Source organism: Miscanthus floridulus, chromosome 11 (assembly GCF_019320115.1).
Source record: "Miscanthus floridulus cultivar M001 chromosome 11, ASM1932011v1, whole genome shotgun sequence".
In the NCBI taxonomy this organism is placed as follows: domain Eukaryota; kingdom Viridiplantae; phylum Streptophyta; class Magnoliopsida; order Poales; family Poaceae; genus Miscanthus; species Miscanthus floridulus.
In genome coordinates, this window is record NC_089590.1 from 40,543,484 (window position 1) to 40,550,138 (window position 6,655).

The following is a 6,655-nucleotide window of genomic DNA, read 5'->3' on the forward strand; positions in this document are numbered from 1 at the left end:
GTGAGTGCCGCCCTGGTTGTTGAAAGGGAGGAGCCGGGACACCAGCTCAGGATACAATGACCCGTATACTTCATCAGAGAAGTACTTACAGATCCCAATGTCCAGTACCACTAGGTGTAGAAACTCCTATACGTCGTGCCAATGGCAACTAGGAAACTCCTACACTACTTCACCGACCATGAAGTTACGGTTGTCACTTCGTACCCGCTCGGAGACATCGTCTGCAACCATGATGCAACAGGATGAATCTCCAAGTGGGCACTTGAACTCATGGGCCATGACATCAGGTATACCCCCCACACCGCTATTATCTCAAGCTCTCATAGACTTTGTCACTAAATGGACAGAGGTCCAGCTACCGAACCCAGACGTCACCCACGAGTACTAGACAATGTACTTTGATAGGTCAGTAATGGCACCCGGCTCAGGAGCTAGAGTGGTTCTGATCTCCCTGGATGGGAGTGGGCTCCGCTATGCCATCCGCCTCCACTTTTCGGCTTCAAACAACGCTGCAAAATACAAGGCCCTTATCAATGGACTATGCATCGCCATTGAGCTCAAAGCTATGCGACTCTATGTTCGCGGCGACTCAAAACTAGTCATTGATCAAGTCATGAAGGAGTCCTCCTACAAAAGCCCCCTCATGACAGCATACTACTAGGAGGTGCACAAACTCAAGGATAAATTCTAGGGGATCGAGCTGCATCACGTCCCTCGAAGGGACAACGATGACACCGATTTCCTCACAAAACTGGCCGCCAGGCGGGATCCATCCCTGAGCGGGGTCTTCATCAACGATGTCCATGAGCCATCTGCCTGCATCCTAGAAAGTCCGATCCAGGCACACCCTAACGCCCAGCTGGTGCCTGGGGCCTCTGACCCCGACACCCGATCAGCGCTCGGGGGCTCTGACCCTAGCGTCAAGCTAGCGCTCGGGGGCTCCGATCCCAGCACCTCTATGACAACATTACCCATGAACGTCGCCATGCTAGCACTCGATCAAAATGACTAGAGAGTACCATTACTCGCCTACCTCCTCGAGGAGGTTCTCCCACCCGAAAAGACTAAAGCACAACGGATCGCTCAACGCGTCAAGACCTTCATCATGCTCGGTGACGAACTCTACAAACGGATCCCATCAGGGGTACTCATGAAGTGTATCCCCACCAACCAAGGGAGGAAGCTCCTCCTCAAGGTCCACACTGACATTTGTGGGCATCACGTGGCCCCAAGGTCGCTGGTCGGAAAAGCCTTCTGCCAAGGTTTTTACTGGCCCACCATGCTACGAGATGCGGAGGAGGTCATCCGTAGGTGTGAGGGATGCCAGTTCTACGCTCAGCAAACCCATTTGCCAGCATAAGAGCTCCAAACCATCCCTATCACCTGGTCATTCGTGATCTAGGGCCTCGACATGATAGGATCCCTCAAAAAGGCCCTAGGTGGTTTCACTCACATACTCGTAGCGGTCGACAAATTCACCAAGTGGATAGAGGCCAAACCCATCACCAACATCTGGTCAGAGGAGGCAGTCAAATTCTTCCTTGACATCATCTACTGGTTCGGTGTTCCTAACTGTATCATCACTAACCATGGGACTAACTTCATCGGAAGAAAGTTCCTAGACTTCAGCGATGGATACAGTATCAGGATCGACTGGGCTTCGGTCGGACATCCATGAACTAACGGTTAGGTCGAACGTGCCAATGGCATGGTCCTCTAGGGACTTAAGTCATGCATCTTCAACCAACTCAACAAGTACGTTGGGCGATGGGTTGCAGAGGTCCCAGCGATCCTCTAGAGCCTAAGAATGACCCCAAACCGATCCATGGGATTCACACCCTTCTTCCTAGCCTATGGAGCTGAGGCAGTGTTGCCCTCTAACATCGACCATAGTGCCCCAAGGGTGAAGGCTTTTGACCACGACCGAGCCGCAGAGGCTCAACAAGACATGGTCGACCTACTCAAAGAGGCCCACAAAACGACCATCATCTGCTCTGCTCGCTACCAACAAACCCTCTACAGGTACCACGAAAGGAAGATCAGGGGAAGGATACTCAAAGTCGGTGATCTCGTACTCCGGAGGACCCAATGAACAAAGGAAAAACACAAGCTCTCTCCACCATGGGAAGGGCCCTATACGGTGATAAAAGTAATCCAATCGGGCACCTACTGACTAGAGGACAACAACAGCAATGCTCTCACCAACACTTGGAACATTGAACAGCTATGTCGTTTTTCCTTAAATTGGGTCTAACCACCTTTTCTTTTTACTATCACATAATAAACAACTTTGTCCCCGAACAGAAACACATTCCATGTCTTTGATTACCCTACGTAACTCTATTCATACTCCCAACCGAATGCACCCTACCTTTCCCTATGGATACGAGCAGCCAAGCCCCGCGGGCCACGCCCTAGACTCCCAAGGTTGCACCCTATGGGACAAATAGGCAGGTATAAGAGAGAGGGGATAAAAACAAAGATTATGCTAGGATATAAACAGAGAACGGATATCGTGGTTCTATCACAAGGGCAGTGCTGATGTATTCATTGATACAAAAAACTGTTCACACGGGGACTCACCCACAAACTTAACTTTTACATTTTCTACTACTGCAAATACTACTGTGACTGCAAGGGATCCACTTGGTTCTGCTCCCTCAGCTTCAGCAAGCGCAATGGGTACCTCAAGGGCATCGCACCCAGAGATGCTCAGTAGAAGAACATGGAGCTCCTGACCTTCTCATATAGGCAAGGCAGCTCCTGGGTAGGGGCGTAGCCACCAAGGTAGGAAGCAAACAGATGCCCCATGCGGGCCATGCCGACTCCATCACTTAGGTCATCAAGGTGAGCATATGTTCATTAATACAAAAACTATTCACACAAGAGCTCACCCACGATTGACGAGCGTAGGTCCTGGTCGGACATTTCCAACTGAAGCTCTCTAAACCCCATCACTTAAGCCATCAAGGTGAGCACTACCAACCCCCTCTATTTCCTTACAATCATTTCATACATCCATACACGCATTCATTCCATTCGCCCGCTCCTCCCAGACAATTCAGGCCCTGAACTGCTCGGGGGCTCGAGAACTAAGCATCGCACGTGCAACGAAATGCATCACAATGCTCTATGTTGTGTCATGAAGTAGTGGTTGCCTCAATCGACATGAGCAACCAACAGAGCCAGGGTAGAAAACCTTAGATGAGCCCCATGCGGCCCTCGCTCGATCTGGCAGACCGGGTCATCTCAACCTTCTCATTCGATCCTGAACCTCTCGCTAAGCCCATAGAATCTCCATCAAGGGGAGGTCGTTAGGCCACCTGGGTCGGTCTTTAGAATGACCTAGGCATCTACTAGGTTGTAGGTAAAGGAGTAGTAGAATGTCACAAGAGGGCTATGTCAACCCCGTCATGAACGATGGACCCGGATTCCACTCGATCATACCCGTTAGCGAACTCACCGAGCGACGTTGTTCGAGCCCGAGTGATCGAGATAGGCGATAAGACTCAGCCCCTCTGGTTGTGAGGAACCAAGGATGGGGTAATGCACACAACTCACATCGACCCCTATGAAGGCCCAACAGGGCTCAGGAGCTCAAGACAAACGCTAGGGACTGCGACCCCCACTCGCTAGGATCCATGACTCCGACTCGCCCGGTCCCATGGCGCGCACTAACGCCAGGATCCATGAGCATCGCCTCATCTGATCTATAAACTAACCAACTAACTATGCTTCCGACTGCGCTCCAAAAAACTAGGGATCGCGACTCCAAACTCGAGTCAACTCTAAACTCACGTCATCCGGCTACACTTCCGACTACGCTCCAAAAAATCTAGGGTCCACGACCCTGAACTCATGTCATCAGGATCCATGAGCACCGCCTAGTCACCATGTCTAATCCCAAAAACTAACTACCTCGGCCACCCGGGCTATGCCAAGGCCGGGATCCATGACTCCGACCCGCCTGGTCCCATGGCACGCACCGATGCCAGGACCCACGGTCTTGGTCTCGTCTGACCCCTAAACTAACTATTTCAAAACCATAGCACACACCGATGCCAGGGTTTGTTCGAACTAACTCCCTCACCCGATCCCACGGCTCGCATCGATGCCAGGATCAATGAGCTCTCTCACGCCCAAACTAACTCCCTCACTCGATCCCATGGTGCGCATCAACGCTAGGATCAGTGAGCTCTCTCATGCCTGAACTAACTCCCTCACCCGATCCCATGACGCGCATCGATGCCAGGATGAGTGAGCTCTCTCATGCCTAAACTAACTCCCTCACCCGATCCCATGGCGCGCATTGACACCAAGATCAGTGAGCTCTCTCGCGCCCAAACTAACTCCCTCACCCGATCCCATGGCGCGCATCGACACTAGGATCAGTGAGCTCTCTCACGCCCAAACTAACTTCCTCGCCCAATCCATGGCGCGCATCGACACCGAGATCAGTAAGTTATGTCTCAATCCAATCTTCGCACTTAAAAATGCCTCGGCTACACAATGACGCCTCGGGCGACAAAATTCCATCTCAGACAAAAAACACACACTCCCACTAGAACAACACCCCTAGACGGTTCTGCCCAAACCGCCTAGGGGCTCAGAGGCTACACCCGCGGGTGCGCTCGCTCACACCCACCGACAAAATAGAAAACCTCCCCTGATGACACAGAAAACCCCCAGATGGTTCTGCCCAAACCGCCCGGGGGCTCAGGGGCTACACCCGCGGGTGCACTCGCGCGCACCCGTTGGCAAGACAAAAATCCTCCGAACGATTCTACCCAAATCGCCTAGGGGCTCGAGGGCTCCTGTCGGCTTAATAAACCCGAGGTCCCTTGGGGAACAGCTTCTGCTCCAAGGCTCAGCCCAAGAGTCTAAATGCAACAGGCCAGAAGGATGGCCTAGTCACCGACCAGAAGGTCTAGACCAAAAGGAGCGGCGCTCACTCGTCGACCCCTTCGGCCCACCACTTCGATCGAAGCACTCGCTTCGGCCTCCAGCTGCCTTTGAATGCTCTCTCCGATCGGAAGGCCTGGCCCAAAGTGCTACTTCTAACTCTGACCCCGTGTCCCTCCGACCGGGGCTCATAGGAACCCTGCTCACCGCTCTTCTCCGACCGGCGCACTCAGAGTCGACTGGAGCCATCCGATCGAGGACGCCCGCTCGGTAGGAACCAAGAGACATGCAGAGAAAGAGCAAGGCAAGGCTCACAAGTCAAAACCACTATACCAGGGACCATAACCTACATGGAATAGTACTCTACAGCTGACATCTCCCTCTACGGTATTGTAGGCGCCGCTAAAACTCCCATACGGTAAGGCCCCCCACGTGCCTCTGGGCATCGATAGCGTTATGGGCGCCAGGATTTACCATATCGGGTGAACGTGGTGAGACTCCTCACATGCCTCTAGGCATCAAATAGTATTTACCGGTACCGACGTCTACCATCCCTAAAGAAGACAGCACGACCTCCCACATGCATCTGACATTCTACAGTAACATTAACAGTGTTGTAGGCGCCTACCACTATCTTGTACCCGCTGGCGTGGGCAACAAGGCTCGGCAGGCGTGGGCAATAAGGCTCGGTGGCATATGCACCCTTTCCCTCTCACTTGTAAAGCCGTCCCCTTCATCTATAAAAGGGGGTGCGCTTCCTCCAACAAAAAGAGACCAATTCTAGTTGATCAGAGTTCCTTAGATCGATAACTCACAACCACAGAACCGCCAGGTTCAGACCTCAAGCACTCGCTTGAACACTTAGCTCATAGCGAAGTTCTTGTCACTCTTGGCCCTTCTGATCGGAGCCGACCCGACCTCTTGTACACCCCATCTTTCTCCTTCTTGTTTGTAACCCCACTGCAAACTTCAAGCACCTAGGCTTAGGAATAAAGTCACCAACCGACCCCGACTGGACATAGGGCACGTTGCCTGAACCAGTATAAATCCTATGTCATTGAGTGCTAGGCCACCTCCGATCACAACGTACAGCAAAACTACAAATATTCACTAGTTGGTCACTTTCTGCACCGACACATGTAGTCATTTTGTGCAGCAGTGTAGATCTGAAATCATTTTCTCTGATGTAATGATTGATGTGCACGTAGTAGATTCAACATAGGCACGTTGTTCAATAAGAATCTGACACATGGATGAACCAGTGAATGACACATGTAAAAGCCACGACAGGGCACGTGGGCCAATACAAACAAAATACGTGGTACAAATCCATCCTACCACATGGTCAAATCAGAAAAAGAAATGTGGGTAGCTCAGGGTGTGACACATGGCCCAATAAAATACTAACACACGGACGTACAACATCAAGACACGTGGTCGAGTAAAAGAAAGACACATGGGGTATTGTGGTCACGCCGCATGGACCAATAAAAATACGACACTTGGTCCAATGAAGAAGTGACACGTGACCCAACCGCAACATGACACGTGTGCCAATAGAAAACTAACATGTGGAACAACAGGGTCCTGACACATGGTCCAGTATGAATCTAAAACGTGCAAGAACTAGAGATGGCCACGTTGTGCAATAAGGAGATGACACGTATCCAAACCATCTCCAATACAACCGGCTATAGCATGTACACGTGGAAAGCATCTCCAACGTAAGCACCCGCCAACGTGGCTGCCCCTC